The sequence below is a fragment of the Tenebrio molitor genome, chromosome 1 (assembly GCF_963966145.1).
Source record: "Tenebrio molitor chromosome 1, icTenMoli1.1, whole genome shotgun sequence".
NCBI classification, from domain to species: domain Eukaryota; kingdom Metazoa; phylum Arthropoda; class Insecta; order Coleoptera; family Tenebrionidae; genus Tenebrio; species Tenebrio molitor.
The window spans coordinates 23,252,417-23,272,563 of NC_091046.1; the positions used below are offsets into that span (position 1 = coordinate 23,252,417).

General features: G+C 37.8%; 1 protein-coding gene and 3 long non-coding RNA genes across 4 annotated transcripts in view; 3 read left to right on the plus strand and 1 right to left on the minus strand.

The window, feature by feature from the left end:
• LOC138123422 (uncharacterized) overlaps positions 1-20,147 on the plus strand; it is a 273,107-nt gene that overhangs the window by 17,520 nt on the left and 235,440 nt on the right. The gene's annotated exons all lie outside the window — the stretch shown is intronic.
• The window catches only part of LOC138123046 (glutamate receptor 1-like), a 100,700-nt gene that overhangs the window by 12,089 nt on the left and 68,464 nt on the right, over positions 1-20,147 (plus strand). The gene's annotated exons all lie outside the window — the stretch shown is intronic.
• Positions 9,313-14,050, plus strand: LOC138138984 (uncharacterized). Its single transcript, XR_011162171.1, has 2 exons — positions 9,313-13,569; positions 13,608-14,050. It is a non-coding gene; the product is annotated as an uncharacterized lncRNA (long non-coding RNA).
• On the minus strand, positions 16,701-18,006 carry LOC138141361 (uncharacterized). The gene is made up of 3 exons (XR_011163118.1): positions 17,698-18,006; positions 17,210-17,640; positions 16,701-17,147 (listed from the first exon to the last, which is right to left on the minus strand). It is a non-coding gene; the product is annotated as an uncharacterized lncRNA (long non-coding RNA).

A 20,147-nucleotide genomic window follows, 5' to 3' on the forward strand; every position in this document is an offset into this window, starting at 1 on the left:
CACTGTGACAGTATTTTTGATTAACGTCCATGCTCATTTGAATTTTTTTTTGGCAATTCTAATTTCTAACCACCGCCGTCTTGATGATTGACATATTTCACTATACATCTGCCTGGGCGAAGCTTTAGTGCCTGTGATCTCTACGGCGTCACTTTAGGGGGGAATGTCACTAAATAATCATAACCTCACAAACAAATGTAATGAATTCAGTGAAGTTGTCAAAGTGCAATGTCAAGAGTCTCACAGTTTAAAAGTAACTTTAATAACAAAATTTTTATTAATTTAGTTGATGCTAGTTCTGTTTGGTGTTTCTGGTTTTTAGTATTTTGGTGTTAGTGTTTATGAACTGGCTTTTTTATCATATCATATTAGAACCGATATTGCGGTAAATGCAGCAGCAACAAGTTCCGTTAGTTGTAAACCTGTTTCTGAAATAATATTAAAATTATAATCTCAATCTTGGATTTGCAGTAGGTACATTATTTTCTAAGCGGATCATTTCAGATAAAGATGGGTCCGTAACAAAACAATTATATTTGCTTAATTAATCCGTGCCATTCGTGGAAATGAGTGGAAGGTATACTTTAAGTTTTGTACAGTTTTGAATGTAATTATATAATTTTGGACAAATTATTATTCTATGAATTTGCACTCGCCACTGACCAAGATATTTTCAAAAAACGCGGCGCCGAAACTTTGTGCCTTCCGCACAACCGAATCAGTGCGCAACATCTTGCTTCTGCCAATTTAGAATATCCAAACTGTAATTACAATTAAAATAAAGTATCATTTATCACTGGACCACAACGCATGACGCATGTATCATGCAGATACATGTTTGTGGAGTGTGGACTGCATGTCCACTGCACTGCATTGTCACGATGCACATGACGTTGTCACACATTTGATAGTATGACAGTTAGTTGCTAACAGCAACCCCCGAAAACAACCCCAAATGTCAGAATCATGAGAACAATAGGATTTTTCGATCTACGTCCAGGCCGCTATAGACACTCTGACTATCTAGCAGGTCGTGTTTCTAACAATTCAGTGTAAATTTGAGCAGGACCGGTTTCAAAAATTTCAAAAAAATTAACTTATTGTATCTTCATTGCCGTACACATTTTACTAAGGTAATTTTGGCTAAAACTCTTTAGAACAACGCATACTATCACATGTTAAAAGGAACGCCTCAACTTCGAAAACACTCTGTATTTTTAACAATAGAGTCCACTTTTCGTTGCTACGGAACTTAGGGAGGGACTGCAGTTGGAGTTTGGCCGTCGTGGGTGGGGTTGAACCCAGGTACAGGTCGACCAAAACAGCTTGGCGGGTGATGCAGTGGACTGAAATCCCTCCCACTAGCGGAACGGCGAGAATGCATTTAGCGCATAGCCAAAGCACGCTCCGCTCCTAACTGTTTAAGCGCAGATTTTAAATATTGAAAATTAAAACGCCGACTACACCTAACCTGACCTGACGTGACGTGACCTGACCTGACCTGAAAAATGATGTGACAGCGTCCTTATATCGAAAAGAACTATTATTTTGCACGTTTGAACCTGATATCTGAGGCCGCCGCAATTTCTGACCACGCGCCGGCGCAGCTGTGCCAGTGGCTATGCGCTAAATGCATTCTCGCAGCGGAACGCACTTGTTTGTTGGGTCTGGAAGTGTTTAGATCGTGTACGAACTGGCGAAAATAAGCGCTTCAAGCTTCAAACTGAACAGCATGTCCGGGCTGTTTTGAGCAGATTTGCTTCATTGAGTGTACCGTACCTTCAAGCGTAGCCATATCCTTGTCTTACAGAGACTCGCTCGTTTCCTCTTGTGCGTATCTCATCCGCCAAGCTATTCTGGTCAAGCAATACATTAGAAAGCGCCCCGGGTTATTTCAGCGGCACCCAACAGTAGATTACGTTGAAGTTTAAAAATTAAAATTTAAAGCAACTTTAATATAGACGTTATTTGAATTTTATAAAAATTAATGAAATTAATTTTCATCTTCGGGGTCCGAATAACACTCGTCGGTGTCTTCTTCTTCCAACGATATAATAAGCGGTCTTACTTCATCCAGTATCACTTCTTTTTTATATGCTTCTACAATTAGTTTGGTGTTATTTGATTCAAAGCTTCAGTCCATACGTTCAGCACTTCCTCGTCCTTACCAGAATATTTTATAATATTTTTATCTTGTGGCAATACCCCAACCCATTTCGATAGGATTAAATTGACAATGATGTTGCGACGCGTTCGGCGACGTAGGGGGTTTTGATTTCTCGAAGGACCAGTTCCCACAATTGGGAACAATTAAACTGCACTTGTAGTTTACTTATACTACGTGTAATTGTTACTTGTTACTTTCGTACATAGTACTGCTCGTCAAATCTTAGATGGCCGCTAAGAATGCGCAGAAGAGGGAGTGCGATGCAAGATGTGGAACAGAGATGCGACAAGGTGAAGCGGTAAAGTGGGGTAAAATTCTGAAAAGTACACTCAGAGACAGAAATCGACTTGTTCTAACTCATCGTTGTCGACGAAATTTTAATCTTGTAATCTGTACTGTCGTATTGGGGGTCTTCAACGCATTTGTGATCTGCAATTTTTATTTAATAATAATTGGCCAGTTAAAAAGTTGTTCGTACTTTGCTTTTAAAAGCCATGGTTTGGAGTGTACCAGTGTGTCCACTGCTACGACGTTCGAACAAGTGACGTCCCCACTCCTACCGTTACCATTGCGCATCCGAATCTCAGCGGCCATCTAATATTTGACGAGCAGTAGTAGTACTCTCGGTACTGACCACGGTAGAGAATAATATAGGTAAGACGACGAAGCGTGTCCAGCGCTGAGATTTTGTCCCTCGAACGCTAGACATGTGCGAGTGAGAGATCAACATAAAGGATGGAAAAGGTAGTGCTTAGCCCGATGCATGTATACGAAGAACTGCTATTATTTTTTGCATTTTTTGCCTGACAATTTACAAATTTGCCGTAAAATAACGGGTAGGGATTTAAAACCATCTAGTTTACATAAAATACGAGTCAAATTAGCTACACAAGTAAGGTTACAGTAAAGTTTGCATTAAAAAATCTGAAGGATTGTCTAGATATTTAGTAATGCAGTAGCGGATGGATTAAAATATCATAAGGATAAGGATGATTATTTAAAACATTGAGATGTAACAATATTATTTAGAAAAAAATAAATGATTTATTCGATGCTTTAAACCGCCGTCACCCTGCAGAAGCTATCAGAGTTAATAGCAAGGAACTTGAGGTATACCTAAGTGTACGTCGAATAAATGAGAATATTTCCAGATATTGAATTCAAATTTGAATTACTTAGATAAATGAGAAAAAATGGTCGTAGATGGACAAATTACTAAAAATCAGTTTCTAACAAAAAGTACCACGGAAGGTTTCCGCGTTACAATTTTATCCACTATTGAATTAAGTCAACTCACAACTTATTGTGGATTTCAGTGCGTACTAGGCAATAAGTTTAATCAGGATCCGATCGAGGTAATCTAAGGAATGTATGTACGTATGTTAGTTACAAAACTACTTGCTTTATTTATAGCTATTAACATACCTAGCGATGTTATGACTATCGTAACTACCGCAGATGTCGGTTTGAAATCCGAGCTCGTAGAGCGAGGATTTTAAGACATCTAAGGTTGTTATGATTCATAACATCCGCGATTTGTTCAATAGTTTACCGGTTTCAGAATGAGCCGAAGAGAATTGAAAACAATTAAATCCCAACACTCGTCTTAAAATAGATTGAGTTGATCGCGTTTGCATGATATGTTCGAGTGTCATAGTTACATTTGGTTGTTTATACAAACAGACATTTCGCAAAATGAGTTTGAATGATAGTGTTTTACCAGAAAACGTCTTAAATGAAGAAGAACAAGCTTTAAATAGCTTAATACCGGAAAAATCGAAAGGCAGGATCTATAAATAAGGTTACAAGTGTAAATGAGAGTGATGTTGGCGTATTTTCATGAACTGGTAAGTGCTCGTAGTGTTAGTTCCGTAGCGTATTTATCTTTTTGTTTATAGAGTCGAAGAAATATAGCCCCTCTGCCCCTCATCATTATGGACGTAGGTAGGACTACCCGATGCCCCATGCTATGAAGTGCAGTTCATTTTTACTATGGCAGAGTTCCGTCTATTTAAGTAATTATTGTTTTTTGTTTTTAGTTCCGTCTGTTTGAATTAATAAATGAATAAAGTTAGATATTGTCTTCATTTGTTGATTGTTGTTGACATGTCACTATGGCAAGATTACCCTACAGCATAACTGTACTAGTACAGTTATGACTCACCTACCATCCAACTTTTGTGAATGTAAACCAAGGCTTACTATACTGAAACCGGTAAAATACATAACTACATATATAAAAGAAATTTCGCTTATCTGTTGGGTATTGTACACACAGAGAGATTGTGCATTTCTTTTTTTAGAACCATTACTGGCATATATTTTTTTTTACTTTTCAAAAAGTATTTCCGATTTAACATTTATTTTAGAGATTTTTTGGCACTTGTACCTCAAGCTGGAGGGGCCAACGATCATCCGACGTTTACAAGTTTTTTCCAGTTGTACAGCATGTTGTCAACTTAAAATTTATTAAAGTCATCACAGTTCGGCAACTGTTTAGTATTAGATTCCGATACGAAGAAAAGTCAAATCAAAAAATCAATGAGAGAAAATTCGGGAAAAAATAGATTTGCTTATTGAAAAAACTGATACAGATAAGGAAAATGAACAATTTGATAATGATATGATTTTTCATAGTCTTGATCAAGACACCGTAGATTGTATAATCTATTATCTGACCGGATTGATTTGTAAAAAAAAGTTATAAAAACAGTAACTGTGACACATGTCGCAAGAATCTCAAGATGCCAAATAGCGCTCTTACCAACATAAAATCCGGAGGTGATCTAAATCACCCACCTTTAGCAATTTTCAATCTTTTTTTAAAAATAGAGTGCATATTTAAACATACGTTCTCTCTGTTGATGCATTTGACCAAACAATAGACGAGATTTTCTCTAAAAATATAGTATGCACTTGAATTTTCCTGTCAAATGCATCAACAAGAAATTATGTCAAAACTAATTTATTATTTTTTTGTGATAAGAATAAATAGTTATTTGTACTAGTTATGAAAGTCATACCTACTTCTTTTATGAATTTCCAGTTTAATCAAGCAAATGAGTGAAAAAAAGAGACTTTCATAACGTGTTATACACACTATTTTTTGGAAATTGTAAGTTGAGAAATTTGGCCTAAAAGGATTTATGAAAAATTTAAAAAAAAGTAGGTGTGCTTTGCCAATCATCTCCAAGGAGATGGAAAAAAATGATGCAAAAAGTACTACTTTTATTACAATTTTTCTTTTAAAAAAAGTGGAACTTTCATTACGATTTTTTGTTTAGAAAAGTGCTACTTTCATTACTATAATTATGCAAAAAATAATATTACAAAATTACAAAAGAGTCAAGACTTTGTCAAGCGCAATAAATATTTAATATTTTTATAATCTCATTTTCATTTGATTTTGTTCTCTAACCTTTACTCCCAAAAACTGATGCAAAAGAAAACTGAAATAAGAGATTCAATAACAATGAATAGTTAATATGCGAGGTACCTACCATTAGTTAATACAGTATTTTTGAAATACGTTTGCCGTATTTACGTTAAACGTTAAAAGGTTTACCTATTGCCTAGATACATCACTATTTTACGTCATCTTATTGGTTTATAATGTCGTTTACCGTTATGGTACTACCAGCAAACCTATTCTAGAACTATCTAATCCTTGTTTGGGTTTTTATATTAATTTACACGCCGAAATTAGTGAGCCGCTGCAGCACTACCTTCTCCGTCTCTTTCTAACATGATCGTCTACCACTCGAGAGTCACTGCTTGGCGCTTCGTCGTTTTAGCTTATATTATTCTCTACCGTGGTACTGACTTAATGTTTCGTACTATTACAATTGTTACATGACTACTTATCTTACTGAATGATGAGATGAGAGTGGCGAGTCACAAGACTCTCGCAACTTCCGCAACCCCCTTGAGAGGGTGGATAGCGGTACCGTCCGACAATTCCCGAGCGGTACCGACTAACGGGACCGAACATGCCGGCCCCCATGAACACCTTCAGGGGTTCATTTAATTACATGTACACATACATTTCCTATATTACTGTGATCATGAGATGAACAATAAACTGTTGAAAAAACATTGATAAATCTTAAGCTTAAATAAATATGTTAATATTCAAGAAATTTTGAAATAATTGATTAATGAGCAATCCTTATTCTAATACTTAAACTAAACACACAATCAAAGTAAATCAACACCATAAATACATTTCTATAAATCAAGTCAAACATTGTCATTTGGACCGCACATTCACTGGATCTTCGTTTATAATGCGCGCTCACAGTTTTTCTTAATCCGCGGCACTGTCACTGGTGTCCACGGGTAGGACACATAATTTCTGCACTGCACGTTTAACAGTCGAGGCGCCCTGGGTTTGGATGGTCACGACCCTGGTGATGCCGTCCTTTCCTGGATGCAGTTTGACGACTCTACCTAGAGGCCACTTCAATGGTGGAGTGTTATCCTCAATCAAGACAACCAGGGAACCGATGTTGATTTTCTGTGCTGACGATGTTGCCCATTTGTTACGTTGTTGAAGTTGCCCTAGATATTCGCGACTCCAACGTTTCCAAAAATGCTGCTTCAGGCGGGTGACTAGTTGCCATCTCGATAAACGATTTATCTTTATTTCTGACAAATCAGGCTCCACGGGTGCAGTTAATGATTCTCCAATCAAAAAGTGGCCAGGGGTGAGGAAGGAATGGTCAGAGGGATCGTTTGAAAGTGCCGTTAACGGTCGTGAATTTAAACATGCCTCGATTAACGTTAAAAAGGTGTACATTTCTTCATAACTTAAACAGTTTTCACCTACTACACGTTTAAAATGGTATTTAAAGGACTTCACGCCTGCTTCCCAAACACCTCCAAAGTGAGGTGATCGCGGTGGAATAAAATGCCAAGCTATTTTGTCTTTTAATAATTGATTAATTACATCTGACTTGAATTCCTGCGATATGAATAATTTTCTTAAGTTATTTAATTCCCGATTTGCCCCTATAAAATTGGTACCGTTCTCTGAGTAAATTGACGAAACCATTCCTCGTCTCGCGATGAATCGCTTTAATGCCCCAAGAAATGTTTCTGTACTACAATCAGTTACCAGCTCTAGATGAATAGCCTTTGTTGCTAAACATATAAACAATGCCACGTAAGCTTTGACCGAATTTTTGCCTCGTCCCTTTGATTGTTTGATTACAATTGGCCCGGCATAGTCCACTCCGCAATTTATAAATGGCCGCGCCGGTTGCACTCTTTTGGATGGTAAATTGCCCATGATCGGCTGCTGTACAGTCGGTCTAGCTCTAAAGCATTTTATACATTTAAATAGTACTTGACGTACAGCATCTCTGCCTGATAAAGGCCAATAATTTTGTCTCACACTCGCCAAAGTGGCTTGTGGTCCAGCATGCAATTGTTTTAAATGTTCTGAATGTATTATTAATTGTGTTAGTTTGTGGTTCTTTGGTAACACAATTTGATGTTTCGCTTCGAAACGCAAATTTGCATTATGTAACCTTCCCCCCACCCTGATTATGTCTGAGGAGTCAATGAATGCATTTAAATTTAATAATTTACTATTTGTTTTTATTGGTCTATTGTTCTTCAAATCTGACATTTCGTGCGCAAATTCTGTCGCTTGTACTGCTCTGAGAATTTTATTTTTTGCGTCGTGCAAATCTGTGACTGTAATTGTTGTTGCGTTAAACTTTGACTTTTGCTTTATATACTTTATATACTTATGAAAGTCTGAAAATCTGTCGATTAATTGTAAAATTAAGTTATAATGATTCGGTGATGATACTAAACATGAAGCTTTCTTTTTATCAGGAATTTCGGTCATATATGTTGGTCCCTCAGTCAACCACTCATAGTGTTCTGTAACAAATAGCTCGGACCATTAAACCATAGCATATGTTCTGCAATTTTGCAGGTAACTTTTATTTGTAAGTCCATTACAGAGGGCGGGTTGTCGCCCTGGCGCCAAAACACCTGCAGTGTAATACCTAATCCTTGGGTCAGGTAAAATTGTCATTCTCTGTACATTTGTGAAGCGGCACAGACGTGTCCAGTAAAATTAAATTACAATTTTTATCTCTATTGCCTTGTTAATTGTACGGAAAGCAACCCCCAAGTCCAAATTTAAAGTTAAGAAAAAGCAGTGCAGTTTTTTCAACTAACATATGGTCCTTCGAGCCGGATTTGTGAGAAAAGTTCCCAATTTCAACACGGCAATATCGAGCCAGAGTGTCTCGATACGGAAGAGAATCACGTGCAGAGAATCAATCAAGGCTCCAGGTTCAGCGGCAGCAGTGTAAGCGAAGAAATTCCACCACTCCCCACCTGGACATCATCATCGTCTTCGAAGAGCAACGTGAGAAACAGGTCCAAAAATCCTAGTGGTCCACAGTAAGTCCTACTTCCTTAACGCTTTTACCTGTTTATTGTTTCTTCACAAGTCAATCAAAGCCCTTGTTTAATATGACCGGACAATTACAAAAGCTCGTTCAACTACGCGGTAGACTTAAGAGCCGTCTCACGTTACTTCACAATAAATACATTTTGACGAATGCGTACAAAGCGGAATCGTTATCAATTTTGAATAATCGAATTGCGGGAGTAAAGTCACTATGGCAAGAATTTGTAGAAGCTCAGACGCAAATTGAAGATCTATCAGACGATCAGGATATAGAACTAGAGGAACGCGATGAATTCGACACAAAAATCTTAAAGGTCTTAGATGTTTTCGAGAGCGAAATTTCATTACGGTCTTCAGAGTCCGTACCTGTAGAAAGACAACCTTCAGCACCGTTATCCAACAACTTTCACTCGATACCGTTACCGAAAATCGAGCTTCCGGAATTTACGGGCAAATTCGAGGATTGGTTACCTTTCTACGAAGTATTTAAGCCGCTCATTCATGAGAACCCTTCTCTAGACGACACGCAGCGTCTATTATATTTAAAATCGTGTTTAAAGGGTGAAGCTAAACAAGTAGTAGTTTCACTAAAAACAATCTCTGAAAATTACGAAGTAGCTTGGGAATCATTGCGGGAGAAATTCGAAAATAAGCGCATCTTAGTCCAAAACCACGTAAATGCGTTACTTTTTAATTTAGAACCGGTACCGAAAAATTCACCTTCAGCAATTCGTAGTTTACTAGAGGCGGTAACGTCACATACAAAAGCACTTAAGGTCCTTGATCAACCGGTAGATCACTGGGACATTTTATTAATACAAATCATGATCTCAAAGTTAGACGAACACATTCAACGAGAGTGGGAAAAATCTTTAGAGGGAGACAGTGTTCCGCGATTGAAACAATTAGTTGAATTGTTGACAAAACAGTGTCGTTTAATGGAGTCAATGGCAATAAACAAGATACACATAAATCCAAAATCAAAGGCATCAGTGAAGACAACACACATAACGGTTAACACGTCAAAATGTCCATTGTGCGAAAATCAACACAAACTTAACGCATGTCCTAATTTTTTATCTCTCTCGATCGAAGATCGTATCAAACAAGCTAGGACCCGCAAGTTATGTTTAAATTGCCTACGGGAAAATCATGTAGCAAAGAATTGTTTCACAAAATCATGTTGTCGCGAATGTAACAAAAGGCACCACAGTCTACTACATTTAAAAAATAGAGCATCAAACGATACGGAGACAACGAATGTTCAAGAAGGTCCGTCAAACACCAGTTACGTGTGCAAATTTTCTTCCTCAGAAGTATTGCTTTCAACCGCATATGTAAATGTAAGAGATGCAGGTGGAAAATGGCAACAATGTCGAGCACTCTTAGATGTTGGGTCAGAAAGTAATTTCATTTCTGAAAATTTAAGCAACTTAGTGGGAACATCATTCAAAAATGTAAACATGCCAGTCTCAGGTATTGGTTCTCTAAACCGCAATATAAAAAGGGTAACACAGGTAGAGATCAGTCCTCTCAACGACAGGGACAATACATTCGACTTGAGCTGTCTGGTAATTCCAAAAATAACGGAAAACTTGCCGGTAAAATCATTCGACAAGCGCCGACTAAATTTGCCAAATTTACGACTAGCGGACCCTTTGTTCAATAAAAGCGGTCCCATCGATTTACTACTTGGGGCAGATATTTTCTGGAGTGTCATGTTACCAGAGTCAGTTAAAGCAAATCATAGCCACCCACATTTGCAAAACACTCAATTAGGTTGGTTAATAGGTGGGAGCATTGCAGAATCGCAATCAAAAATAAAAACGTGTGCAAATTTAGCAATAACTCTGCAAGAACAGGTAGCCCGGTTTTGGGAAATTGAGCAGGTAACAACGACGGGTCCGCCGCGCACTCGGGTAGAAGCTTGGTGTGAGGAACATTTTTTAAAAACATATGCCCGTGAGCCAAATGGAAAATTCGTCGTGCGTTTGCCATTCAAACAAAACGTTTCAAAATTGAGAGGTTCCAAAGACATTGCTACAAAGCGGTTCTTGCAACTTGAGCGAAATTTGATGAGACAACCAACGTTACGATCGGACTACGTAAAATTTATGGCGGAATATTTAAAGTTAGGACACATGTCTCCGGTAACCAATATAGACGCGTTTCGGTGTTACCTTCCACATCACTGCGTGGTCAAGGAATCAAGTACCACGACCAAGGTACGAGTAGTTTTTGATGGTTCGTGCAAAACCAACTCGGGAATTTCGCTGAACGAAACTTTATTGGTAGGACCTACGATCCAACCGGATCTAGTCACCATATTACTGCGATTTCGATCACACCAATACGTTTTTAGCGCAGACATTGCAAAGATGTATCGCCAGGTGTGGGTCCACCCAGATGACAGGCGATATCAAACTATTTTGTGGCGCGAAAACCCAAATCAACCAATTATCGAGTATGAGTTAAACACGGTTACTTACGGAACGACCTCAGCTCCATTCCTGGCAATTAAAGTTTTGCAACACATTGCACAGCTACATCAAGATCAGTATCCACTCGCATGTAAACACATTCTGGAAGACTTTTACGTCGACGATCTGTTGACAGGTGCAGATTCGATAGAACAACTTCAAAAAATTCGTACGGAAATTACTCGCGTAGTAGCTGATGCTGGTTTCGAGCTGAGAAAGTGGAATTCAAATGATCCATCCTTAATTGCAGAACAGGCATTGGGTCCCACTTCACAATTAATAATTGACAAACAGGATACAAAATCCCTAGGTGTCACGTGGAATGCACACAAGGATGAAATCAAATATTCATTTCAGTTAAAGTCAAACACTACAGTAACAAAACGATCAATTTTATCAGTTATTGCGCAATTATTTGATCCTTTGGGGTTATTGGGACCTGTAATTCTAAAAGCGAAACTTTTACTACAACAAATTTGGGCGTTAAAACTCAATTGGGATGATCGCGTACCGGAATCCATTGAATCTACCTGGTTGTATTTTGTAGACAGTTTACCTGCAGTAAGCTCCTTGTCAATTCCGAGAAATATAAAATGTAGGGAGCCCGTAAAATTAGAAATTCATGGTTTTTGCGATGCCTCAAAGGACGCCTATGGCGCGGTAATTTACATTAGATCTCTGGATGCAACAGGAGTATACCACAATAATATATTGTGTTCAAAATCACGGGTTGCTCCTTTAAAGGCTACAACAATTCCGCAACTGGAGTTATGCGCCGCGTTACTTTTAGCAAAATTGTACGTTAAGGTTCGAAACTCAATCAAACTAAATATCGATGGCACGTATTTCTGGACCGACTCAACCCTTGTTCTAGATTGGTTGGCGGCTGAAACAATGAATGAAAGGATTTTTGTAGCAAATCGTATATCAGAAATCAGCACCTTAACGAACCCAGATCACTGGCACCACGTAGCCGGAGTCGAAAACCCAGCTGACGCAATTTCGCGCGGTTTGTCACCAACAGAACTAGTCAAGTCAATTTCGTGGTGGCATGGTCCAAACTGGTTAAACCAAGAGACGTGGAAGGAAGGCTTAGTCAAATGCAAAAGAGATTCGCGACCTTTAATTACATTAACGGTAACTGAAAAGGAGGAGTGGCCAATCTTATCAAAGTACAGCAATTTTTCCAAACTTCTCCGGGTAATAACATATTGTCGACGGTTCATTCACAATTGCCGCGACGTAAAGAACAAATTAACTGGCCGTATAGAAATTTCGGAAATTCACGAAACAAAACTAGTCGTGTTAAAAATTGTTCAGTCAGGTGTTTTTTCCACCGAATTAAAATGCTTAAAAACCAAGGGCAGTGTAGGTAATAAAAGTAAACTAAAATCATTAAACCCCTTCCTAGATGAATCGTCAGGATTAATTAGGGTAGGTGGACGACTGACACACGCCATTTTAAGTATTGATAAAAAACATCCAATTGTGCTGCCTCATAAACATCATATAACGAACCTACTGATAACGGAATGTCACAAAATGCAGTTACATGGGGGACCACAAGCTACTCTAGCGGCAATCAGGCAACAATATTGGCCTCTTGGTGGAAAAGGAGTTGTAAAACAAGTAATTCGAAGGTGCATACAATGTAAGAAAACAAATCCTCCGATTTGTCATCAACAAATGGGAGATTTACCTGCCACTCGAGTGCAACCCTCTCGACCATTTATCAATACCGGGGTGGACTATGCAGGTCCAATTAGTATCAAAGAAGGACGCGGTCGCGGAAAACGGTTAATAAAATCTTACGTTGCTGTTTTCGTCTGTTTTTCTACAAAGGCAATCCACCTTGAATTAGTTAGCGATTGTACTTCGGATTCTTTTTTGGCCGCATTTCGTCGATTCATTAGTAGGCGAGGTAACGTGACGACAATGTATTCCGACAACGGGACAAATTTTGTTGGAGCTAATAAAGAACTCCAAACGTTAAAGCAGTTGTTTAAAGATAGTCAATTCCAACAAGAACTGTTCTCTGAGTCGTTAAAATATAACACAAACTGGAAATTCATACCAGCAAATTCACCTCATTGGGGAGGTCTTTGGGAAGCTGGAGTAAAATCGGTCAAGGGTCATATTAAACGAGTTATGGGCGATACTAGTTTAACTTTCGAAGAAATGTACACATTTCTAACTCAGGTAGAAGCGTGCGTAAACTCCCGTCCCATAACACAGCCATCCACAGATCCCAACGATCTAATCCCGTTAACCCCTGGACACTTTCTCATTGGAGACCGACTAACAACAGTGTTGGAGCCAGATCTGACTCCAATCAGACTCAATCGTTTATCAAGATGGCAATTGGTCCAACAATTGCAACAACATTTCTGGAGGCGTTGGTCATCGGAGTATCTGCACCATCTTCAGCAGCGGTCAAAGTGGCAGGATAAGACAGACAAACCTTTCAAAGTAGGAAGTTTAGTGTTATTGTGCGACGACAATCTACCTCCATTACAATGGAAGCTAGGTAGAATTCAAGAACTTCACCCCGGAAGTGATGGTTTAGTGCGTGCGGTAACGGTAAAAACCTTAACTGGAAGTGTGCGCCGAGCCATAAATAGAATAAGCATCTTAATAGAATGACATCAGTCACATATTTGTAATTGCTTGTTTGAACCCTGTTAATTATTAGTTAGTTATTAAGAATTTTTTGTTTGTTTGTAAATCACTTTCTTTTTTTGTTTGTTTATGTTTTGATTGAAAGCGGTCCTTTCAAGGGGGCCGGTGTGTTCTGCAATTTTGCAGGTAACTTTTATTTGTAAGTCCATTACAGAGGGCGGGTTGTCGCCCTGGCGCCAAAACACCTGCAGTGTAATACCTAATCCTTGGGTCAGGTAAAATTGTCATTCTCTGTACATTTGTGAAGCGGCACAGACGTGTCCAGTAAAATTAAATTACAATTTTTATCTCTATTGCCTTGTTAATTGTACGGAAAGCAACCCCCAAGTCCAAATTTAAAGTTAAGAAAAAGCAGTGCAGTTTTTTCAACTAACAGCATATTTTCCTTTAATTGGCCTGGAGAGGTACCACGTGATATAATATCAGCTGGGTTTTGTTTTGACGCAACATGGAACCACTTTCCTGCTTGTGTTAACGTTTGAATCTCGGATACCCGGTTCGCTACAAATGTTTGCCACGTCGTCGGCGGCGATGCTAACCAGGATAGTACTACAGTGGAGTCCGTCCAATAAAAATATATAAAATGTTCAGTTGCAATTTTGATGTCGCCTTTTGTACTAATCGTGCTAGAAGTAATGCTCCACACAGTTCTAATCTGGGAAGTGAAATGGTTTTTAACGGAGCCACACGGGATTTTGAACACAACAAGTGACTAGATTTTCTGTTCTTTTTGTCAATCGCCCTGATGTACACACAAGCCCCATAGGCAAGTTCAGAGGCATCACAAAATCCGTGTACTTCAATAATTAATGGATTTTCAATGGAAATGACTCTTCGCGGAATGTTTATGTTATTAATTGATGGGAGGCTGTCAATAAAGTTAACCCATGGAGTATAGATCTCCATCGGCACTGAATCATCCCAATCTAACTTTAACGCCCACACCTTTTGTAAAATTATTTTAACATTTACTAATATTGGCCCTATTAATCCTAGGGGGTCAAATAATTGTGCTATTCCCGATAAAATAACCCGTTTTGTCACTTTATTTACTACCGTGTTGAATTTTGTGGAATAAGTGATTATGTCTAAAGTACTATTCCAATGAATTCCTAATGTTTTGGAAACGTTCTCTTTGTCTAAGTTCAGAATCGCATTTGAATCATCATTTCTCGGAATTAAATGACATTTGTTGGATGCCCACTTGTCTAGTTTAAATCCGCCCCTTTTCAACATCGGCAGTATTTATCAGAAACTGACGACTCTGATTCCGCAAGACTTCTCTTTTGTTATCACCATTTTTGACGAATGTTGCTAACAATATACGAGAAAATAATAAAATGAACAAATAGTAATTTTGTTACAACTTACCTGATAAAATATATAAAATAACACTGAAGAAAAAACTAAAAATCACAGGAAAAACCGAAGAGTTGAACACTAATGAACGCATAAAGGATAAAGATATTTTTTCGAAGATTTCCTACAATATACACACTTTCATCTTTTATCCTCACACTACTTTCACCGTTATGACCATAAATTTATCTTTTCTTAAAATTAGATAATTAGGAACAGATTAAGTTGATTTGAAAGCCTACTATCTCCAATAGTATATTGTATAACAAGTGTTGAAAATGAAAGATTTCACACGAGTTTGCAGAATTGAGCCACAAGTCGTAGGCACGGTTGATTTGAGGTAGTCGAAATTACTCTGTTTTACAGGGTGAAAGTGAAAAATAATGGCCACATTGAAGCCACTGAAAACTGTTTGGTTGTCACAATAATATTAATGAATAAATAAATAAATAAATAAATAAACTTGAGCAAAAAGAGGTGGAATCATTTTGAAAGTACCATCAGGATACCAGTGATTGCAATTGACCATCATATCGAGATTTTGGGAGGGAGAGAGTATTAGAAGTCTGGGTCCTGTAGGCTGAGAATCTTGACTATCAAATAGAAGAAATGGTTGACCAGCATCAATTACTTTAAAACTATCAGAAATCAAAAGTTCAGAAAGATTTGTTGGGTTTGTACCAGATCAGCTGCTGATTACCGCGCTGACTTTTCACAAACTGCAATGGCATCCTTCACCTGGAAATAGCTATTTGTGTATTAAGAGCGCAAAGTGATACATTGTCGATTGGAGAGATTGTCCTTCATCCGCGGCATTTTCTCGAAATCGACAATGTACATTTGCGCTCGCAACACACACAAGATTTTTTCTACAATCGCAACTATGACTACTACATATTATTTTATTTGGACCAAATCTATGTAATACCTTCTTAAAATCAGAAACTAGTTATTCACAATATTGTCATTAAAAGTGCAATAATTGCAGTTTTTGAAAAGTAATCATGCTCTGGAAGTGTGCATTCTGGTTGTTTTGATGCACTTACAATTTCGGGAGGTGTATACGAAAATGCTTCCTCAACAGTTTCTCTTCCTTCTACAGGCTTTTGAGCAAGGTTTTTTTGTAAAAACACAAAGAACACCGACACAAACTGACACAACAATTCTTTCTGTTTATTCGGTGTCACTAGTTACAATAATCACTGGACATGTGATTTTAACAAAAAATTCGGAGAGCGAGCGTTTCGTACATTTTGTGGCGGGTGAGCGACAAAGTGACAGTCCTCGGAAAACGTCAACTTTGCGTTGTCAAATGTAAGCGCAAAGACCTACTTTCTACATCGATTGTAGAAAAAATTATTATTAATCGAAATATTAAATTTTAAAATTACTTGCTCAAAATGATCTACAAATATGAGAGAATACTTAAAGTCTATTTTTTCCTGGTAGGCGCGTGCGTGCCCATCTCCGAAAGGTAGAATCACATAGCTAAGATTTTTAGCAGGATGCAGGAATTGTTAGTATTTTTGGTTGCATATTATCTAGGGAGATCAGTATTTGTGGTTGCAGATTAAAACTCATGTTTATGATTTAATGTTTGTATAATTTGTAAAATGTAAACAAAAAAGTTTATGAATCAACTCGTGGAAAAATTGATAACAAATATTATATGTACAACATTTTTTATTTTATACACACAGGAGTTAATTGGGTACAAAACAACTCGATACTTTTGGATTCAATCGTTAATTTAAAAAAAATAAATAAAATAAAATAATCAACACCGCACTTTTCACCTAAAAAAAATTACAGTGACATCGACAATAATTGTCAGTTCACATGAAAGCGGCAAAAATTTCATAACATGGACATTGCCTGCTTCGACTACAATCGTTTCTAATAACCATGTATCTTGCAAGATAAAAGGTCTCCCTTCTTGACGTATTTTTTTTACTTCCCGTAAATATCTTCTTCGCCAAGATATGTCTTCTCTTTCTATTAACAGGCTTTTTCTGTTTCGTTATTTGTGCTATTTGAAATAAACATAGATTTCAATGTTTACAGTTAATTGAAAACAATGTATGTACTTACTTGAATTTTAATTCATGTAAAACATTATAAAGCTTAGAACGACTGATGTTTGGAATTTCTTCATTGTTTTGCACTTCCCTGTACACAGCATCAATTGTAGGAATTCTGTTTGCAGAGAAAAATGAGTGCACTGTTTTTCGAATGAGATATTTTTGATGTTCATCCATTTCCTATCAGGTTTCTTCGGTGCCTGTAATTGCCCACACTTCTTTTCTTCCGCCAAATATCATTGAATGGTTCTAAATCCACAACCTTCAACACAAAGTAATTAAGCTGTGATACAACAAAAAAAAAAAACTCAGAAATCAATACCAGTACCTATATATCTGCAGTTTTTTCCATTTGCGCCGTCTTGGTTAACTCGGCAAAATCCTTGGAGATCCCACGAAATACTTTAACGATCATTTCTTTCTCGGCTTGTGAGAAATTTGCTATAAATATGCATTAATAAAAAACTGTTACTTGATGTTAGCATAAATCCAACTTACGCCGTTTGGTGATCGAAATTAAGACATCTTGTTGACATATAAAAACTTCTTAACCTCTAAGAACTAAGAACTGTTTTTTTAATAAATAAACGGACACAACACAAAATACACACAAAACACGAAAGGAAAACTAAGACACGATGAAACAAAAATGGCAGCTTGGACCTGATTGACAGTACAGAACACTGTAATATTGCACATTTCTCTAGTGTAAGTAGAAAAATAAAGTAACCAATAGGAAAGTCGCATTTCGTTGCAGGATTTTGTAAATGCGCACGCACGCGCCTACCAGGAAAAAATAGACATTAGTAATGACTTACATTAATAGCGATGATCCAACGTCGGCTTAGGACTTACCAAAATGACTGACGGGGTGACCTGTGCTTGCGCAGTAATTACGCGCCGAATTAACATAGCGCCGAAATGTGCGCCGATTCATCCGCACCGAAATTACGTGATACGGTTTGATTTTTATTGTTTCAGTTTCTTGAGTTTCATCATGAATTTTCGTTAAAATTTGTAAAGTGATGATAAAATAGTGCCTGCAATTTATTCAGAGAACAAAAAAGTAAAAGATTGTAATTGTGAGTAAAAGCATAAAATGAAACATCAAAGAAGTTGCTCAAAATGTCTGCCATCGTTTGTAGTGCAAGCTTCAGGACGCCTAAGGGTACGTTTATGTTGGAGCTGCAATGAACGATAAAAGCGGCGATAAGAGCGAATTGCCATTTGAAAACCATGGCAGTTCGCTCTTGTTGCCGCTTTTATCGCTCAGCGTAGCTCCAACATAAACGTACCCTAAGAAAGCCGAACTCGATTCAGAATGCCTCTATTTTGACGAATTTCCTGAGCGGCGTTTTGAACTCGCAACTGAAGTTGAACTCCCAGTTGATTTGGAAGATGTCGAGTACTTGTTCGTGGCTGATTTTCAATTTCGTGAAGAATTTCTTCTCCTGCAACTAAAATGCGATCTTCTGGTTGACGGTCAAGATCGCGCTTATTCATTTAACATTTCGAAATGCTCGAAATCGCGAAGATGCTTCACAACGTTTACAAAGGTTCGTGAATCGGGAAGTATCCTTTGAGAAACCTTTCACCGTAGATTTGGCGTGCTAGCTATGGATGTCCACGGGCTTCGCCATAGGTCAAAAGCACGGTAAACTGAGCTTCGTCAGTTGCTATCAAGGCCTTGTCCTTGATAAGTCCGGTATCGCGCCGCAAAAAGAGCCCGCGATAAAAGAGCGTGCGACATAAGAGCGCGGCGACATAAGAGCGTGGCGAAAAAAGAACGCGGCGATAAAAGAGCGTAAATATCGCGCGTTCAAATGAAATCCTGGGCTGAGTATGCGTTAAAAAAATTAAACAGTTTAGAACAGTGTAAAGTTTGAATTTCCCGCCGTTTGACACGAATGACATTTGTTATGTTTTCTTTTCAGCAAAGGGTGCCCTTAGATAGTTGCTTCGAGAATAGGAATCATTAAGTTATTCTATTTTCAATGTAAAACATTGCAAAAAAAGAAAAAAAGAAACATTTTTTTGACACTAAATTTTAGGTTAGCTGTCAACATGCTCCAATTTAATTTACACTTTAAAAAAGCACAACAATTGACGGTTTCCAACGCCTTCCCAGCCCAGGATTTCATTTGAACGCGCGATATAATCATTTTGATACATTAACTAAATTAATGCAGCGACAGCTCAATAAAAAGCAAAGTGGAAAGCCAGAGAGAACAACCAAGAGAAAATATTTTTAAATGAATTTACGCCTGTACAGGGTGATTTATAATAGGTATAACAGGAGATCTTGGGGTCCAAGCAATAAAACGTCTATCAGGAAATACTATCTAGACGCCTGAAGACCGTTACCATCACAATACCCATGCAGATAAACAATATCTGCATGTTCAGCTACACCAAACTCATTCATTTTGACAACAACAGGGTCATTATAAATGTTTGTCACAACTAGTGGGCGTAGCGGCGCACCTAAAGCATAGCGCACAGCCACCTACGATGGGACAATAATTTATAATGACCCTGTATAAGCTGTTCACGATTGTTTTATATACGCAACAGGCCAAGATATTTTTTTGTTAGATTGGCGTCAGGTCCTCTCATATGACGTTTCGTTTTTAAATATTCGCATTGTTGTCAATTTCGTCATTAATTTAGTTAATAATAATTTACCCAGAACTGCCCTACAAATATGTACTATTCCGGACACGGAATTTTGGCCATTTTTTAGACATTTCTAAAAAAAAATATGTAAACCAATCATTAGTGTCATTAATAAATGACAATTATTAAAAATTACTTTTAAGTTTTCCTTGTGACATCAAAAAAGTAGGGAAATGGCATTATCGAGTCAAAAGTGGGGTTATATTCAATAGAGGCCAGTTTACACATATTTGTCAGTTAAATGTCAGTTATGGCCAAGATTCCGTATCCGG